At 40.3% G+C, this 21,033-nt stretch overlaps 1 long non-coding RNA gene across 1 annotated transcript in view; it reads left to right on the top strand.

The window, feature by feature from the left end:
* LOC114890171 overlaps positions 1 to 21,033 on the top strand; it is a 234,915-nt gene that overhangs the window by 159,020 nt on the left and 54,862 nt on the right. Inside the window, exon 3 of the long non-coding RNA XR_003792260.1 lies at positions 20,179 to 20,294. This is a non-coding gene — a long non-coding RNA (uncharacterized LOC114890171). The remainder of the gene's footprint in view (positions 1 to 20,178; positions 20,295 to 21,033) is intronic.

The raw sequence follows: 21,033 nt of genomic DNA on the forward strand, positions 1-21,033 counted from the left end.
TCTATTACCATCTTTCTCTTCCTCAAATTAGAAACAAATCTCTTTAATTCATCCTTGAAAAAGCCTTTTGTAACCCCTTAATTATTATCCATTAGAGCTAGACATAATAACACAGTAAAGGGCGATGAACACTCAGTAAAATTGCAGATTATTTTACAGATCAAGAGTATTAACTCTACGAGAGAAGGAACCAGCTTAAACGCTGGAAAAGGCCTGCCTGGATTTGATTGAATACTAATAATGTTATCCTGAGCATGTTACTTAAACTCTCTGAGTATGAGTTTCTTCCTCTCTAACAGACCCTACACTATAGGGTTATTGTGAGAATGAAATGCTATAAAACACATAAAGTTTTTAGCATGGTGCTTGACATGTAGTAAATGTTTGTGAATTTGAGCTGGAATACAGTCTATAAGTGTTTGTTCAATTTATTTACTTATATTGAAATACTGTCTAGTTGAATTCTTCTTAAAATGCTTGCCAGCTGGGTCCTAAAATCTCTTGATTATGCAAAAAATTACTTTTTATATTTTATTTGTTATGATGGATTTTATTAACACCTATTTGAATTTACAATATTGGGCTTTTTTTAGTTGCTGTTTATTACTGACTGATTCTTTTAAATTATATGTTACAATCTTTAAACCTTTTCAGTTTCAGTAGTATGTTGTCAACCTTTCTCAATCCTCCAATTCTTAGTCAGAAGATATGACTGCTCTTAAAAACAACAAATTCCAGAAGAAGGTCTTATTTCCAATAATAAAGCCCTCTCTTCTACAAGCTGAATGAATGTCAGAACTTAGATATGGAAAATTTGTTTTTAAAGAAAAAGATAATAGAGCATTTAAGAAAACCTTCACAGTAAGAAGATAAGGCAATTTTCTAAATTATTTATGGAGAAAATCCACTTTTTATTAAGTTATATGAAGACTCCATGTTTAAATATACTTCATCGAATGGCTTTGAATATCCAGTTTCCGTACTGAAGTAAAAAAAAAAAAAAAGCTTTGATGTTAGGGAAATTTTGCAAATGTTAGAGCAATTGAAAAGCATGTTCTCACTACCTTCTGTTTTCTTCTGCTATCCCTATAATGTATGTCTCAAGATGTTATGGTTGGGCTTCCCTGGTGGCGCAGTGGTTGAGAGTCTGCCTGCCGATGCAGGGAACACGGGTTCGTGCCCCGGTCTGGGAAGATCCCACATGCCGCGGAGCGGCTAGGCCCGTGAGCCATGGCCGCTGAGCCTGCGCGTCCGGAGCCTGTGCTCCGCAGCGGGAGAGGCCACAACAGTGAGAGGCCTGCGTACCGCAAAAAAAAAAGATGTTATGGTTGATTTATCTAGAATATCTCTTAAATCCCTTAAAATCTCCAGAGGCCATTGTAGATAACAGCTGATCGTGTGTTGTGAAAGTTCGTAGGTTTTATATCTTTGGAAAGTATCACATTCTTTATTTTTATCTGAACTTCAGGTTATGCTTAAAAACCACTTTCTGTTACTTGGTACTTATAGTCTAAGACAGAATGAAAGTTTATTACTGTCATGATAATGGTAACTATTAAGTTATTAAACTCAAGAATAACACACGTGGATAATTACAAAGGTTTTTGACTATGGAATTTCAAAGCATTTGTTGAAATAAACAACATTTCATATCTAAGAATTTATCCAGAAAATTCCTGATTCAAGTTATATCTATAATAATTTTCAGGATAGCGTGATGACTGTAGAGAAAAACTGGAAATGACTATGACAGGAAGCTGGCTAAGGAGCTACTACTCTGTGACAACCACTCATGATATAATGCCTCTAAGTAAAACTTAGAAACAGTAAAATGGGAGACTGATGGGAGAAAGACAAATGAATTTATCATTAGAAGCATAACTGCCAAAGAGACTAGATACTTGTTTTGCCTGGATAGTTTTTCTGTTTTCTAATATAAGGATTTAATGCTATAAATATCCCTCTCAACACTGATTTAGCTGCATTCCACAAATTGTGGTATGTTTTATACTCATTTTCATTCAGTTCTATGTATTTTTAAGTTTGCTTTGAGACTTCTTTTTCAACTCATGGATTGTTTAGAAGCATGTTGTTTAATTTCCAAGTGTTTGGAATTTTTTTTCCTGTTATTGATTTCTAGTTTGATTTCATTATTATCAGAGAGCATACTTTTTATGATTTCATTTCTTTTAAATTGGCTTAGGTTTGGTCTATGTCCCAAGATATGTTCCATGTTAATGAATGTTGCATGGGCACCTGAAGAGAATGTGTATTGTGCTGTTTTGGAGTGAAATAGGTATAAATGCCAGTTAGATCCTATTGGTTGATGGTGTTGTTCAAGTCTTCCTAATCTTTGCTAAGTTTCTACTTAACTCTTCTATCACTAGCCAAGAGTGGGGTGTTGAAGTCCCTAACTGTAATTGTGGATTTGACTATTTCTCCTTTTAGTTCTAACAGCTTATTTTTATGTGTTTTGAAGCTCTTGTTATTTAGTGCTATGTTTTCTTTGTGGATTGAGCCTTTTAGCATCATGTAACATCCTTCTTTTTCCCATGTAATTTTCTTTGCTCTGACATCTACTGTCTGATGTTAATATAGTTTCTCTATTAACATTGGCATGGTACATCTTTTCTATTCTACTTTCAATCTACTTACGTTGTTATGTTTAAAGTGAGTATGACTTTTTTCTTTGTCTTTAGTTTTCAGAAGTTTAATTATCACGTCTTGGCATGGAATTCTTTTATTTTATCCTATCTAGGGTTTACTCAGCTTCTTGAATCTGTATGTTCATGTCGTTTGTCAAATTTAGGAAATTTTCAGTTATTGTTTCTTCAATTACTTTTCCAGCCCCACATCCTTTGCCCTCTCCCTCTTGGGGCTCTGATAATACAAATGTTAGATTCTTTGTTATTGTTCCACAGCTCTCTAAGTCTGTGTGTGTGAGTGTGTGTGTGTGTGTGTGTATGTGTGTGTGTATGTGTGTGTTTATTTCAATCTATTTGCTCTTTGTTGTTCGGATTGAATAAGTTCTACTGATTTGTCTTTAAGTTCGTTGATTATTTCTATTATCATCTCTATTCTACTCTTGAGCCTATCCAGTGAGATTTTGTTTAAGTTTTGGTTATTGTACTCTTTTAGTTATATAATTTCCATTTTTGAAAATAAATTCTATTTCTTTGCTGAACTTTTCTATTTTTCACTTGTTTCCAGGGAATTTGTAATTTCTTTTAATTTCTTCATGGCTGCTTTAAAACCTTTTTTCAGATAGTTACAATATCCAGTTTCTTTTAGTTTTGGCCTCAGAGATAGCATTTTCCTGGTCTCTCCTCCAGCCACTTGGTGCTGGCGGGCTTTCAACTCAGCCTCTGCAGTGCACTGAGAAAGAGAAGTACCCATCTGGGATGCCTTCTGTCACTGAGTGGAGAGCCACGAGCTGTCTGAAATTGTGGGTTCTGGGTTGCCTTCTGCTGTTAGGTGGAGAGCCTATCTAGAGCTTCTGCTGCTGCTAGATGGAGGGGCAAGGAAGCACTGGGCTTCTTTGTCTTCTGCCAGTGAGTAGAGGGTGAGGAAATGCCTGTCTTGTCTTCTGCTGCTGGTTGGAGGGCTGGGAGTTGTTAGGTCCGGGGAGTTCTTTGTATTGGGTAGCAGATCCAGAGATGCTGGCCCTGAGCTGTCTTCTTCATCTGGATGGAGGGCCTGGAGACACTGGGCCTGCAGGGGCCACCAGTGTGAGTGAAAGGCTTCTTGCTGCCAGTGAGTATAGGATATGGAGTGGGCACATATATTTTAATACCACTGATTGAGTAATTTTTATTCTAGTTGATAAATCCTTGATTTTCTCAGTGCTATTCTTGGCTTAACCTTCTGTTAGTTAAGATGGCATTCTATTTATGAAAGCAATTTCTGGTCAATGGGTGTAAAGTTTCAGTTATGCTAGATGAGTAAGTTTTAGAGACCTGCTGTACCACATAGTGCCCACAGTTAACAAGACTATCATGCACTTCAAAATTTGTTAAGAGGGTAGGTCTCATGTCAAGTGTTCTTAACTCACCCGCACACGCATACACACACACAAAACCAAAGGAACACAAGAACACAAGAAAAGTTTGGGAGGTGTTGGATATGTCCATTACCTTGATTGTGGTGATGGTATCATGGGTCTTTGCATATGTTAAACTCATCAAATTGTACACATTAAATAGGTGTAGTTCTTTGAATATAAATTATACCTTAACAAAGCTGTTAAAAAAGATGATTTCTGTTGAGTCTAATCTACTCCATTCTGTATTGATTCTAGTAGTTAATTAGTGTCATTTTGATGCTCTTTTACATAGTCTTAATTGCTCATTAACAATATTGGCATAATAAAAAATGAGAAAAAAATTTAAAAGAGCACAACTATTTCTAGGTATTAAACTGACAGATTAATATTAAAGATAAGAGCATTTGCTTTGGATTTCTTATCAGAATAATAGATTTAAGTGATTAGGTTTGTTGTTATGCCAAAAAGCAGAAAAATAATTGTTCCAATAAGATAGCTCTGCCAACTCTGGCTTGTTCACCCGTGAATTAGTTTAATTATTAAGATCGTTATTGGTTCCAGAAGCTTAACTTGACCAAAGGCCAAATAATATATTCAGTAAATATTAATTCAACAAATATTGACAGTCCTTTTAATGGAATGAATTTTACTATCTATTCTGTTTTCCTGAATCACTCTCTCATTTGTTCCCTTGATGGAGTAACTGACCCATTTAGCCTTGGTCGAGCCCACAGAGACTATGACATCTCAATTCCTTTCCTGGTAGAAAATTGGAGTCAAGTGCCATAGCATTGGTACCAAAGTGGCAGATATCCTGGAAGCGACCAGGAAGCCTCCCTGACAGCTGGAAGAGCTATGGGTAATAAAAACAGTCAAGCCTTCCCTCTTGAGATCAATGAATTAGGGAAGCAGGAGGATGTATCACAGTAATTACTCAGCCACACCAGCATTTGTGCATTGTTATTTCATTACCATTCCCCTCGGCCTCTTGAACTTTACCTAAAACAATTATTGTTTAATCTGAATTATTACTTATACAATTAATAAGATTTGTTTTTCAGAGGCAGCACCGACACTTGTACTTAAGAAAAAATTCTGAGGGTAGCTTTAAAATACCACACATTTCTTAACATTGGGGGACCTTGTTGAATTGAAATATAGTCACCTTTAATGCATTTAAAAGCAGCCCAGATTTTTACATCTAAATGATACAGTCCATTATATATTTGTTATATAATAGATTATTATACAGTATTTATATTTCAAAAAGTAGAATTGAATGGGGATGGAGGGGAATCACTTATCAGTCAAGACACAGATCTTACAGCTTTTACGAATCTCTCAGACTATCTGAGGCTGGAGGATTCTGGAACCCTAACATACTACGTCATTTTGTTTTCTTTTGGCTCATAAACTAAGGCTAGCATCTCTTTGGAGTACGGTGCAATTAGAGCTTCTCGAGGGCAACACACTAAACTTCAGACTATGGCAGCTGCAGCACCCAGATGTGGCCCGTGATTGCCAGTGTCCTCTGCTTCCAAGCTGATTCTTTTTTTTTTTTACATCTTAATTGGAGTATAGTTGCTTTACAATGGTGTGTTAGTTTCTGCTCTATAACAAAGTGAATCAGCCATACATTTGTTCCCATATCTCTTCCCTCTTGCGTCTCCCTCCCTCCCACCCTCCCTATTCCACCCCTCTAGGTGGTCACAAATCACCGAGCTGATCTCCCTGTGCTATGCGGCTGCTTCCCACTAGCTATCTACCTTACGTTTGGTAGTGTATCTATGACCATGCCACTCTCGCTTTGTCACAGCTTACCCTTCCCCCTCCCCATATCCTCAAGTCCATTCTCTAGTAGGTCTGTGTCTTTATTCCTGTCTTACCCCTTACCCCTAGACAAAAAATGTCTTCATGACATTTTTTTTTCTTAAATTCCATATATATGTGTTAGCATACGGTATTTGTCTTTCTCTTTCTGACTTACTTCACTCTGTATGACAGACTCTAGGTCCATCCACCTCATTACAAATAGCTCAATTTCATTTCTTTTTATGGCTGAGTAATATTCCACTGTATATATGTGCCACATCTACTTTATCCATTCATCTGATGATGGACACTTAGGTTGTTTTCATCTCCGGGCTATTGTAAATAGAGCTGCAATGAACATTTTGGTACATGACTCTTTTTGAATTATGGTTTTCTCAGGGTATATGCCCAGTAGTGGGATTGCTGGCTCATATGGTAGTTCTATTTGTAGTTTTTTAAGGAACCTCCATACTGTTCTCCATAGTGCCTGTACCAATTCACATTCCCACCAGCAGTGCAAGAGGGTTCCCTTTTCTCCACACCCTCTCCAGCATTTATTGTTTCTAGATTTTTTGATGATGGCCATTCTGACTGGTGTGAGATGATATCTCATTGTAGTTTTGATTTGCATTTCTCTAATGATTAATGATGTTGAGCATTCTTTCATGTGTTTGTTGGCAATCTGTATATCTTCTTTGGAGAAATGTCTGTTTAGGTCTTCTGCTCATTTTTGGATTGCGTTTTTTGTTTTTATGTTATTGAGCTGCGTGAGCTGCTTATTTGTTGGAAGAGTTTTAATCACAGTTTCCATTTCAGTGCTTGTGATTGGTCTGTTCATATTTTCTATTTCTTCTGGGCTCAGTCTAGGAAGGTTGTGCATTTCTAAGAATTTGTCCATTTCTTCCAGGTTGTCCATTTTATTGGCATAGAGTTGCTTGTACTAATCTCTCATGATCCTTTGTATTTCTGCAGTGTCAGTTGTTACTTCTTTTTCATTTCTAATTCTATTGATTTGAGTCTTCTCCCTTTTTTTCTTGATGAGTCTGGCTAATGGTTTATCAATTTTGATTATCTTCTCAAAGGACCAGCTTTTAGTTTTATTGATCTTTGCTATCGTTTCCTTCATTTCTTTTTCATTTATTTCTGATCTGATTTTTATGATTTCTTTCCTTCTGCTAACTTTGGGGTGTTTTTGTTCTTCTTTCTCTAATCGCTTTAGGTGTAAGGTTAGGTTGTATATTCGAGATGTTTCCTGTTTCTTAAGGTAGGATTGTATTGCTATAAACTTCTCTCTTAGAACTGCTTTTGCTGCATCCCATAGGTTTTGGGTCGTCGTGTCTCCATTGTCATTTGTTTCTAGGTATGTTTTTATTTCCTCTTTGATTTCTTCAGTGATCACTTCGTTATTAAGTAGTGTATTGTTTAGCCTCTATGTGTTTGTATTTTTTTCAGATCTTTTCCTGTTATTGATATCTAGTCTCATAGCGTTGTGGTCAGAAAAGATATTTGATACAATTACAATTTTCTTAAATTTACCAAGGCTTGATTTGTGACCCAAGATATGATCTATCCTGGAGATTGTTCCATGAGCACTTGAGAAAAATGTGTATTCTGTTTTTTTTGGTTGGAATGTCCTATAAATATCAATTAAGTCCATGTTGTTTAATGTATCATTTAAAGCTTGTGTTTCCTTATTTATTTTCATTTTGCATGATCTGTCCATTGGTGAAAGTGGGGTGTTAAAGTCCCCTACTATGAATGTGTTACTGTCAATTTTCCGTTTTATGGCTGTTAGTATTTGCATTATGTATTGAGGTGCTCCTATGTTGGGTGCATAAATATTTACAATTGTTATATCTTCTTCTTGGATCAATCCCTTGATCATTATGTATTGTCCTTCTTTGTCTCTTCTAATAGTCTTTATTTTAAAGTCTATTTTGTCTGATATGAGAATTGCTACTCCAGCTTTCTTTTGGTTTCCATTTGCATGAAATATCTTTTTCCATCCCCTTACTTTCAGTCTGTATGTGCCTCTAGCTCTGAAGTGGGTCTCTTGTAGACAGCATATATAGGGGTCTTGTTTTTGTATCCATTCAGACAATCTGTATCTTTTGGTGGGAGCATTTAGTCTATTTACATTTAAGGTAATTATTGATATGTATGTTCCTATTCCCATTTTCTTAATTGCTTTGGGTTCGTTATTGTAGGTCTTTTCCTTCTCTTGTGTTTCTTGCCTAGAGAAGTTCCTTTACCATTTGTTGTAAAGCTGGTTTGGTGGTGCTGAACTCTCTCAGCTTTTGCTTGTCTGTAAAGGTTTTAATTTCGCCAACAAATCTGAATGAGATCCTTGCTGGGTAGAGTAATCTTGGTTGCAGGTTTTTCTCCTTCATCACTTTAAATATGTCCTGCCAGTCCCTTCTGGCTTACAGAGTTTCTGCTGAAAGATCAGCTGTTAACCTTATGGGCATTCCCTTGTGTGTTATTGGTTGTTTTTCCCTTGCTGCTTTTAATATGTTTTCTTTGTATGTAATTTTTGACAGTTTGATTAATATGTGTCTTGGCGTATTTCGCCTTGGATTTATCCTGTATGGGACTCTCTGTGCTTCCTGGACTTGATTAACTATTTCCTTTCCCATATTAGGGAAGTTTTCAACTATAACCTCTTCAAATATATTCTCAGTCCCTTTCTTTTTCTCTTCTTCTTCTGGAACCCCTATAATTCGAATATTGGTGCATTTAATGTTGTCCCAGAGGTCTCTGAGACTGTCCTCAGTTCTTTTCATTCTTTTTTCTTTATTCTCCTCTGCAGTAGTTATTTCCACTATTTTATCTTCCAGGTCACTTATCCGTTCTTCTGCCTCAGTTATTGTGCTATTGATCCCATCTAGAGTATTTTTAATTTTATTTATTGTGTTGTTCATTGTTGCTTGTTTCATCTTTAGTTCTTTTAGGTCCTTGTTAAATGTTTCTTGCATTTTGTCTATTCTATTTCCAAGATTTTGCATCATCTTTGCTATCATTATTCTGAATTCTTTTTCAGGTAGACTGCCTGTTTCCTCTTCATTTGTTAGGTCTGGTGGGTTTTTATCTTGCTCCTTCATCTGCTGTGTGTTTTTCTGTCTTCTCATTTTGCTTATCCTACTGTGTTTGGGGTCTCCTTTTCGTAGGCTGCAGGTTCATAGTTCCCATTGTTTTTGGTGTCTGTCCCCAGTGGCTGAAGTTGGTTCAGTGGGTTGTGTAGGCTTCTTGGTGGAGGGGACTAGTGCCTGTGTTCTGGTGGATGAGGCTGGATCTTGTCTTTCTGGTGGGCAGGTCCCCGTCTGGTGGTGTGTTTTCGGGTGTCTGTGGACTTATGATTTTAGGCAGCCTCTCTGCTAATGGGTGGGGTTGTGTTCCTGTCTTGCTAGTTGTTTGGCATAGGGTGTCCAGCACTGTAGCTTGCTGGTTGTTGAGTGAAGCTGGGTGCTGGTGTTGAGATGGAGATCTCTGGGAGATTTTTGCCGTTTGGTATTATGTGGAGCTGGGAGGTCTCTTGTGGACCAGTGTCCTGAAGTTGGCCCTCCCACCTCAGAGGCACAGCACTGACTCCTGGCTGCAGCACCAAGAGCCTTTCATCCACATGGCTCAGAATAAAAGGTAGAAAAAGAAAGAAAGAAAGAAAAAAAAGAAAGGAAGGAAGGAAGAAAGGAAGGAAGAAAGGAGATGAAATAAAGTAAGATAAAATAAAATAAAGTTATTAAAATAGAAAATAATTATTAAGAAAAAAATTTTAAAAAAAGAACAACACAGACGGATAGAACCCTGGGACAAATGGTGGAAGCAAAGCTATACAGACAAAAATCTCACACAGAAGCATATACATACACACTCACAGAAGGAGGAAAAGGGGAAGAAATCATAAATCTTGCTCTCAAAGTCCACCTCCTCAATTTGGGATGATTCGTTGTCTATTCAGGTATTCCACAGATGCAGGGTACATCAAGTTGATTGTGGAGCTTTAATCCACTGCTTCTGAGGCTGCTGGGAGAGATTTCCCTTTCTCTTTGTTCTCACAGCTCCCGGGGCTCAGCTTTGGATTTGGCTCCGCTTCTGCGTGTAGGTCGCCGGAGGGCGTCTGTTCTTCTCTCAGACAGGACGGGGTTAAGGGAGCCGCTCATTCAGGGACTCTGGCTCACTCAGGCCGGGGGGAAGGGAGGGGCACGGAGTGCGGGGCGGGCCTGCGGCAGCAGAGGCCGGCGTGACGTTGCACCAGCCTGAGGCGCGCCGTGCGTTCTCCCGGGGAAGTTGTCCCTGGATCCCTGGACCCTGGCAGTGGCGGGCTGCACAGGCTCCCCGGAAGGGGGGTGTGAATAGTGACCTGTGCTCACACACAGGCTTCTTGGTGGCGGCAGCAGCGGCCTTAGCGTCTCATGCCCGTCTCTGGGGTCCGCGCTTTTAGCCGCGGCTCGCGCCCGTCTCTGGAGCTCCTTTAAGCAGCGCTTTTAATCCCCTCTCCTTGCGCACCAGGAAACAGAGGGAAGAAAAAGTCTCTTGCCTCTTCGGCAGGTCCAGACTTTTCCCTGGACTCCCTCCCGGCAAGTCGTGGTGCACTAATCCCTTCAGGCTGTGTTCACGCCGCCAACCCCAGTCCTCTCCCTGCGCTCCGACCGAAGCCCGAGCCTCAGCTCGCAGCCCCGCCCGCCCCGGCGGGTGAGCAGACAAGCCTCTCGGGCTGGTGAGTGCCGGTCGGCACCGATCCTCTGTGCGGGAATCTCCCCGCTTTGCCCTCCGCACCCGTCGCTGTGCACTACTCCGCGGGCTCGAAGCTCCCCCTCCGCCACCCGCAGTCTCCACCCGCGGGGGGGCTTCCTAGTGTGTGGAAACTTTTCCTCCTTCACAGCTCCCTCCCACTGGTGCAGGTCCCGTCCCTATTCTTTTGTCTCTGTTTATTCTTTTTTCTTTTTGCCCTACCCAGGAACGTGGCGGGTTTCTTGCCTTTTGGGAGGTCTGAGGTCTTCTGCCAGCGTTCAGTAGGTGTTCTGTAGGAGCTGTTCCACGTGTAGATGTATTTTTGGTGTATTTGTGGGGAGGAAGGTGATCTCCGCTTCTTACTCTTCCGCCATCTTCCCGATCCCTCCAAGCTTATTCTTTAGGTCCAGTTTCCAAAGAAAAAACTTGCCCCAATTAATCGCATCTATATTTCTCATTTCTTTCTTTCTCACTGCCCTCAAACTCAGCCAGTCCTGGTATATGGAGGTTGATTCCAACCACAATAGGGAACCTGAGGCTTACTCCTTACAAGGTCTACCCACAGAAAGCTAAGGTAAGCCATTATTGAGCTTAGGCCTTAGTGCATAATGAATGAATGGGCTAGAAATTGACAAACTTTGTGGTGTGGTATAGACTGTAGACATTGATCTTCTATTAGCATTCATCTACATAGATTACTTCTCTTTCTGTTCTCCCCTAAGATTCTTTAAGTAGGTCCGTCACTTCCCTATTGGGAGGTACTGCCAGGAACTGGGAGGATTAAATCAGCTGTTCTTGAGCCTTTGATGGACCAAAATCTAGAAAACTCAGACTTACAGGAACCAACCAGATAATTATTGCTGCCCTGGTAGTAACTCTGGCGAACGCCAAAGCACATTGCATTGACTTAGAAAGAGTGGCTGCTCCTAGGGTTGCCAACAGGCTTTATAGACTGAGGGGGTTTTCAAGATGTGGGATTCTTAATACTAAAACTTGAAAAGTCCTGAGCAACGGGCATGAATTGGCCACCCTAGCTTCTACTCAACATAGCCAATTGTTACTATATTTGAACTTCCTTCTTTCCATTTTTCTTTTCTTCATTATGTAAAACCTCCTGATATTGGGAATTAATTGAGATCTAAACAATAACCTGTGGGTAAAAACACAGACTAAATTTGGCCCAGGAGCCTCCCAGTTTGTGATCTTTGTTTAAGAGATGAGAGTGTGGACTGAGGGAGGGAGAGTCAAGTGATGACCTTTGTTTGCTTTTAGTCTGGGTCAAAAATTAACCATTATGGCTCATTTATCCATAATATCTTACTAACACTAAGGGTTCCATATAAGCTTTAAGGCTGAAACCTAAATTAGTTATAAATTGTGTCATTTTAATCTTCTTTTGTTTGTTTTTCATCCCTTGTATCTGTATATACCCTCCTTGGGAATCCACCAGAGGTATCTGTGAGAAAACGGAGTTCAGAGACTGTGTTCATGCCCAAACTCTCAACACAGCTAGTATTCTAATTATCACAATACTCTACATGTTCCTCTGCCCTTTCACCACAGACCTTGTCACTCTTTCTTTTTTACCATCTGGAATATGCTTATTTCATCGAAAAAAAACACCTTTACATCCTCAGCTTTTTGTTTTTCACAGATCACCCCCTCCCCCTGCTAGAAATAAATAAGTTAATAAATATAAAAATACTTGGAGCAGTGCCTAGAATGTAATAAGTGTCAGTAGCATTTTAATCATGATCATAATAATTATTAACTGAAACCTGACTCTATCCAGAGGATACACTTTTTTTTTTGCAATTCTCTCAAGGCGAAGCTTCCCAGTTTTCAATAATGCCTCAGCTCTCCCCAATGGGATAAAGTGATTACATTCTCCTAGCTACCTACTGCTGTTGGTAGACCATTATTTTTCTGTCTTCCTGTGAAAACTCATTGTGTTTTGAGACTCTTACCATCAGCCCAAACCCTGTTTTACTCATCTTTGCAGCCTAATCACAGTCCCACTGTCACTGAAGACTGGAGATGCCTCTGCATTTTCCTCCATCCTGAATCCTGTCAGAATCCTAACAGACTTCATGTCCATGTGAACGAGCCATCCATTACAGCTTCCTGCTTTCTGCACCTCCAGCTTTACTGAGTGCCTCTTCAGTGTCATCAGTAGGGAACTCTGAAGTCCTAAATGTCAATACGCCACTCTCAGACTACAACCTCCTTTTAAAATCTCCTCCTTTACAAAAGGCAGTTGAGCCTTTTCCTTTGCAGTACCGCCTCTTCTCTCAGCATCATCCTTCATAGAAGAAACTGAAGATACCATGTGGAAACAGCCTTACTTTCCCTCCATCACACCTTGAAACTGAGGTATCTGTCTCTCTACTACCTGACTCAAAGGAAGGGGAGCCATGGCACCATCTTGATCAAGCTTAACTTGCCACCTGTGTTTTTAATCTAATCCACACTGTCTAGGACATTTCCAAATCATTTATTTCCATCCTCTCATTCTGTACTAGTTCTGCATCCTTGCTTCTTGCCTATTAATCCATTTAAGTCTCTTCTATCTCAAAAGAAAAAAAAAACCCCACCAGAAATGCCTCTCTAGATCCTCCAACTATTACCCCCACCTCTTCTCATTCCTTCACACCCTAGCTTTTCAAATGCTCTCATCCAGCATCTTTACTTCCCATTCCCTCTAAAGCATTTTACACTTGGGCATTTTCCATAATCACTCTAATTAACAACCCCTACTTAAGTATGTTAAGTTCACTTAACATACTTGATGCCAGGAGAATCATTTTATTTTCTAATGTACTTGTTCCTAAGGAGTATTGGACTGATCTTCACTCACACTTTTTCCTCCATTGTTTTTTTTGTTGTTGTTGTTGTTGTTTTTGCGGTACGCGGGCCTCTCACTATCGTGGCCTCTCCCGTTGCGGAGCACAGGCCCTGGACGTGCAGGCTCAGCGGCCATGGCTCACGGGCCCAGCCGCTCCTCGGCATGTGGGATCTTCCCGGACCGGGGCACGAACCCGCGCCCCCTGCATCGGTAGGCAGACTCTCAACCACTGTGCCACCAGGGAAGCCCTCCTCCATTGTTTTAATGTACTCCTTTTTATTTATTTATTTGTTTGTTTGTTTGTTTATGGCTGCATTGGGTCTTTGTTGCTGCACACGGGCTTCCTCTATTTGTGATGAGTGGGGGTTACTCTTCATTGCAGTGTGCGGGCTTCTCATCGCAGTGGCTTCTCTTGTTGCGGAGCATGGGCTCTAGGCACTCGGGCTTCAGTAGCTGTGGCACGTGGGCTCAGTAGTTGTGGCTCACGGGGCCTAGAGCGCAGGCTCAGCAGTTGTGGCACATGGGCTTAGTTGCTCCACGGCATGTGGGATCTTCCCAGACCAGGGCTCGAACCAGATTCTTAACCACTGCGCCACCAGGGAAGCCCCTCCTCCATTGTTTTATATAGAGAATTTCATGTGTGTACACATGTTTTTGTCATTTTTCTAGCCATTTCTCAGCCTCCTTCACTGTATCCTCCATGATTTTCCCAGTTTTACAGTTGCTCCTCATACTAACCCATATCCTTGTTGTCCTCACTCATGACCACAGCACAGACTGCCACCAATGTATGATAACTCTCAAGTCTATACCTGTGTCTCTGACCTCTCTCCTGAACTCTTGATTCATAATATGCAGTTCCCTGTGGAAAATCTGTACCTAAATGTCCTAGAATCCTGAAAAGACAACATGTACAAAATTGACCTGGTTTTTCCCAGACTCTCATCATAGTCCTTGTAATTGTCACCAGAATTGATTTATTTTTTGTAGCCATTGACCTAAGAATCCTCTTAGAACCTTCCTTTTCCCATTTCTCCACATTTAATTAGTACTATGTTACTGTGAATCCACCAGGAAGCAGATGCCAAGACAGGATGAGATGTTCAAGAGATTATTGGGGGAAGTGCCTGTGAAGGATAAAGGGAAGGGAACAAGAGTTTATATGAAGAGCCTTTAGACTGCAAAGCAGATCTCTCCTCTGTGAGGAGAAGGGGAAGGAAGATTGAGTAGGAAGACAAGAAAGTTCCAAGCAGGAGAGGAGAGTGCTCAAGACAGAGTCTCTCCTTAGAGGCATTCTATATCCTACAGGAGTCTTGCATCCTATAGGAATGGCCTGCTCTGCTGCCCCAGCCGTGCTCAGTCGTTGGCTGGGAGCAGTTCATGGGAAGCATGACCTTGTCATGAATGAAGTGGTGGACCTAGCAGGATGGATGCTGGGGCCATCGGTCAATTATACTCCACACACTGCAGGAGATTTGAGAGATGCATTTTCACAGCTGCCACTTTCCAAACCCTACCCATTTAACCTCCTAAATATCTATCGTGCTTCTTTCTGATCCGTTCCTTTGAACATGGCCTCATCATCTTTTTTGGGGTGGAATGCTAACTGTTCTCCCTGCTACCACTCTTGTCTGCCTTCCTCTCTAGTTCATTCTCCAAGCTGCTAACAAAATGCTCCTTTTCACATGCAAATTTAATTTGGTAACTCCCAGCAACCAGATTACGATATTTCAGTGGACACTCAGGGATAAAAGCCAAGCTTCTTAGCATAGAAACAAAGATGTACCAAAATTCTACTGGTCCTGTATAACTGCATCTGTCAACATTACCTCTCCAGAAATGTACGGTGTAATCCACTGACTGAATCTGTAATCCCTCCAATGCATTTTCCTCAATTCCATGCCTCATGCCTTTGCACACACAGTTTCATCTGCCTAGAGTGTCCACGCTTTCACTGCCTCCCCTTGCCCCATGGCCTCATTATTAAATGCCACATGGCTCAGTATATTCTCCTACGCCCACAGTTCTTGTCTTGGCTGTGCAGCGGATGGAGGGCTTTGAAAACAAAACTGAGGCATGGCTACCATGCCCAAAGATTCTTATTTAGTTAGGCTGGCTTCTTTTTCTCAGCATAGCATTTTTGAGATTCATCCATGTTTTATGTATTAGTAGATTGCTTAAGTAATTACTGGGTTGGTGGTAACTAAAGAGACATGTTTGTGGGTTTTTCTGAGTAATTAGTGAGTATACATGCTGTTGAGTTAGAGTAGTTGCTAGATTCCTTTTGCCAATAACGCTATATTGAAAGCAGTTTGAAAATTAAGTATTTAGATGGATCATTTGAAATAAAAGTTTAGCAAATAAAATTGGTTGTTTGAATTCAACTGATTTAAAAAAAAACCCAATTGTTTCTCTGAATTATTTTTTCAAAACATTTTGGAAATTTCTGTGGAAAGGTCATGTACACAAGACATTTGTAAACTACTGATTCGGGCTTCCCTGGTGGCGCAGTGGTTGAGAGTCCGCCTGCCGATGCAGGGGACACGGGTTCGTGCCCCGGTCCGGGAAGGTCCCACATGCCATGGAGCGGCTGGGCCCGTGAGCCATGGCCGCTGAGCCTGCGCGTCCTGAGCCTGTGCTCCGCAACGGGAGAGGCCACGACAGTGAGAGGCCCGCGTACCGCAAAACAACAACAACAACAACAAAAAACTACTGATTCTATTTCCTTCACATAGGAAAAAAACAACATTTATTTAAGAAATTTGGCTCTCAGGAGTGTCTGAATTCTTGTCCTGCATAAAAAGGGTATGAGGCAGTAGACTTGGCTTTGCCTCCGGAGGGCCTGTTTTCAACTAGAGTTGGGCACTGGAACCAAGAATAAGATGGAGAACAAGGGGACCCCCAGCAGAATGTGGGGCAGCCTGCATCACTGAAGCATAGGTCATATGGGCCAGAGCAGAAAGGCAGAAGCCAGGTATGAGCGTGTGGGAAGGGAGACCAGAGTAAGACATCTCAGAGTGGAGGAGAGGAGAGAGCCCCTGGGGTCGTAGCTACAGGCCCTTCGTAGACAGCTGTGACTTGACTGTGAGTGGGTTGTGAATTGGGAATAGGCTCAAAGTGTTCCAGCTATTCCTGTGGAAAAAAAATCAAAACAGCTGAAATGGTAGCAACAACCAAACACATAACTAAATGCCACTTTCTAGAGTGGAACAAGAGGACTCCTCATATCTGGAATGATTAGTAGACTATCAGAGAAATTTTTGAATAACAAGGGGAAACCATCTTAAAAGCATCCAGACAGAAAATGCAAGTTACCTGCAAAAGAAAGAAACTATCCTGGCCTCAGTTTTCTCTTTTTAAAAATGAAGGGCAACAGGAATGGAGCAGCATCGACATCGTCATGAAGGAAGGGGCTGTACCTAGCACAGTTCTTGTTTATGTAGGGTACCAGGAGAGATTTCCAAATATGCAAAGATTCAAAAAACATTTCACTCACTTGTACTACTGCAAAGAAAATTACTTGAAAATATGTGTAGCCAACTGAAAGATGACTAAAATGTAAGACTTTATGAGAAAGTATGCTATAAAAGATTGACGATAAGCATCAGTGTCGGTTAAATATAGAAATAGGTCAACAAATCTATGGTAGGCCACATAGGAAAAGATAATTTATATAGGTTACATTCCCTTTCTACAGTGTAAAAAACCAAGTCAAAACAACAAAAAAACCTTGCATAAAGAGCCTCCCCAGCAATGTGTCAAATGCCTTATAAAAAATTACATCCTGTCATCCAATAATCCTTTCCCTGAGCTAGCCTAAAAAACAATCTGTGATACAGACAATATATATGCAAAGATGTTCGTCACATCATTATTTATTATAGTGAAAATCTGAACCTAAATATTCAGCAGTTATAGAATGGGTACCTAATTACACATGCATTTGAAATAACTGGAGAAAAATCATAAGGCAGAGTATGGTGTGAGATAGGCAGGCATCTGTTCACAAAGGATATTGACAGTGTGATTTTCCTGGGCTTGCAAACTGCTGATCCAGCCTACCAGCTTCCCTGGGCAAGGCCATCCCTCTTTCACACTTAAAATCTCTACTCTGGGAAGGAGTGTGCAACAATCATGCCTGTTTTTCCTAATGGCTAATTTAAACCCTGCTTGTAAAATTCTCCCCAACAGTGAATTTAAACTGGTTCCAGTGTTCATTATTTTTCACCCAATTCTGTATATCCAATCCATCTAGAAGGAAGTACAAAGAGATTGTTATTGAGTTCTTCGATCACAAAATCTTCACAGGAAGGAGATTTCCAGAAACAAGGGATTGAATAGTATTGGCACCAAGTACTTATTTATGTCCGACAAGTATTCACTGAAAATTATTTGAATATATCTGGTGAAGAGAATGTTGTATCAGTAAAGTTTTGAGAAGTTCCAGAACTGGTGTGGAAAATTAAATGATTGTTCAGCAAATGTTCATTCACTGCCCAATGCCCCCACTTCTTTGGGAGGAATATCTTCCCTGTATTGTTGATGATGGGTTTGGCTATGTGACTTGTTTTGGCTGATGGGGTGTTAGCGAGATGAAACTAGCAGAGGTTTGAAATGTGCTTGTGAGTTTGGATGTAGTCTTTCGACTTTTGCCATGAAAATTACATGCTTGGGTAGCCAGCCCGAGAGGAATGAGAGACCCATAGAGTAGATCTGGACCTATTCTACAGTTGGCACCAAACACAGCCAACACAGTCCAGATCAACCAAATTCCATCAACTTGAAGATGTGTGAACAAGAAATACATGCTTGTTGCTGTAGGTCACTGAGTTTGGGGATGGTTTCTTATGCAGCATATAGTGGCAGTAACAAGCTGATACAGTTTTGTCTGTAAACTTGGAGACAAAGCAGTGAATTAAAAAAATATATTGTGAAAAATATTAGTACTTGTCAAAGATGAATATAACGTTACTCAGGAAAAAAAATTCAAGAGTAATAGTCAAGTATATTCAGAGGCTAAGCTCATGAGAGATGGAAAACAGAGGAAATAAAAAAAGAGGTTATTCAGAATCTTAGCGCCATGAGCAGTTGAGTGGTTAAAACGCTTGTAACAAAACCCTCTAAAAGTTGGAAGGAAGTGGAGTAATACACATGGTCTATATTTTGACCAGGTTGCTTTATATGTTTGGGTCTCTGTTTTATCTTCTGTGAAAGGGGAGAACAACAGTGGATAAGCTGTTTCAGGGAGAGGCCACAGCAGTGAGAGGCCCACATACCAGAAAAAAAAAAAAAAAGAAAGAAAGAAATACAATTTCTGCTCCTCATGGTTCAAATCCAGAAGGAAAGATAAGATATGAAACATTCCCACAGCAGTCTGTGAGTTCAAGAATGGGCAGGGACTATCTTATTTGTTGTGGCATCCTAAGTGATCCAGCATCTAGTAAGGATTCACAGTTCTAAGGAATCAATCAGTAATTTGCACATAGACAACTTAAAACAAAGCTAAGCCTTACACCTGGTTTTTTCTTATTTAACCCTCACAACAGCTCGCTGAGGGAGCAACTATCAAATGATGAAATTGAGGGTTGGAGAAGCTAGGGGAATTGCCCGAAGCTACACAGCTAGTGTACGGTAGTGTGTATCCAGAATTCAGGTTTTTAATCACTTTTTTTCTTATTATTGGGTTGGCAAAGAAGTTCGTTCAGTTTTTAACAAAACACCTTATGGAAAACCCCGAATGAACTTTTTGGCCAACCGAATATCTTATTGAGGGTTACAAGTTGTAAAAAGATATAGCTAAATTGTTGTAAGGGTTAAAGAAGGAAATATTCCAACTAGGGAAATCAGTAGAGTCGTCAGAATATAGATGATTGCCCTGGCCAGTGTAGGATGGAGACAATTCTGAGGGATGGAAGCAGGATCCAGACCCGTACTATCCCGTCACCATGAGCACGTGTGAAAATTGAAATTTAAATTCATTAATGTCAAATAAAATTAAGAATTCAGTTCCTTAGTTGCACTAGCCACATGCCAAGGGTTCCGTGACCACATGTGTGGCTGGCTATCATATTGGTCAGCACAGAATTGCAGAGCATTTCCATTCTCACAGAAAGTTCTATTGGAGAGAGCTACTCTGGACAGAAGGGACTATAAAAACCAGTTTTCGCAGTGAGAAAACAGCAAAGGCAGCAAGAAAGCAAAGTTCAGGTCTGTTCAAAGAAGATTAAGGTGTTGAGCTTGGTAAGAGTATAAAGTCCACATCAGTATGTAGAACGTGATAAGTAAATGCCAGATATATTTTGGATGATCTTGAATGCCAGCGAGGAGAATTTATGTGCCTGGAATGCAACAAGAAACATGGAGGATTTCTCACCAAGGAAAAAATATTATTGGATCTTTTCTGGAAGTGGTTCATAGATCTAATGAAATAGTGAGAACCAATGGTTGGAAAACTGATCACGAGGCTATGGAGCTTGGGATGGAAAAGCTGAAAGGATGTGAGAAATTTAAGGTGGAACCTCTATGACTTGATATTCTGAGGAGGAAGGGAAAAAGAAGTTTGAGTAACTGGGAGAACAGTGGGTGCATGGTCAGAAATACAGAAATCAGGAGAAAGATGGGTTTGTTTGGAAGGAAAAAAGAGTAACTGCAGTTTTGAACATGTTGAATATAAGGTTCTTTTGAGACATTTATCTGGAAATGTCCATGAAGCACTAGGAAAATTTTCCAAATCCTTTCCTTATTTTCACAGAAGAATCAATGGCTGGCCTGTGAAGATGAGACAGAGGAAGTCGTCACTGGCAGGAGGACCAATATCCAAAATGGCAGGAGTGGCGTCCAAAAAGGTGCCAAAGTCAAGAGAAGCAGGTATGAAAGTTGAAGTAAAAAGCCAAGATTTGGGGCCATGACTAAAGTAGTCTAGTTTGTCCCTTACAGCTTTGGAACATTGTACACTTTTTTAGTCCTGCTGGTTTAACATCATTCCCCAAATAGGCTACTACTAGAAAAGTTCCTAAAAGTATCAACTTCACATTGTTTGCTAACATCTTAGATGTTTGTGATAATACAACAATACCTTTAGTGTCTGTGAAGTGTTATCAGAAATGCATATAGGATTCTCCTAAATTTTTCTATGGACTTTCTTACATGATACAAACTGTTGGTATGTTTCCTTGAAGCAAAAGCCTGGTAAGAGTTATAAACTATCAATCCTATTGTTTCAAATATCACAGAGAATCATGAGGGCTCCCTTCACCTTGGTGTTAGTAGATTTCAAGATCCCTGGAGTGATTCTCTTTCACAAGAATTTTCCATGTTCACCATTTAGATTTCATTAGTGTAATCGGTAGTGGAAGGAAGAAACCAACAATGTAATTTAAAAGAGAAAACAGAACCCAGATGGTAAGATAAAGTTCTATGTATTTGTCCAGCTTCATGAGCAGAGACAGGAAGAGGTAAAGATCTTTCTGTCTTTCAGAAGATATTTCAGTCTTTGTCACAAACTGCGACGAGGCACTTTTGACAACCAAGTTTTCAGGGAAAAATAATGTAAGATAAAAAGATTGGTACTAACTCAGAATTTTGAAGTTTTACACAGTGGATTCCT

The sequence above is a fragment of the Monodon monoceros genome, unplaced genomic scaffold (genome assembly GCF_005190385.1).
Source record: "Monodon monoceros isolate NGI ecotype Baffin Bay Population unplaced genomic scaffold, NGI_Narwhal_1 Super_Scaffold_11, whole genome shotgun sequence".
In the NCBI taxonomy this organism is placed as follows: domain Eukaryota; kingdom Metazoa; phylum Chordata; class Mammalia; order Artiodactyla; family Monodontidae; genus Monodon; species Monodon monoceros.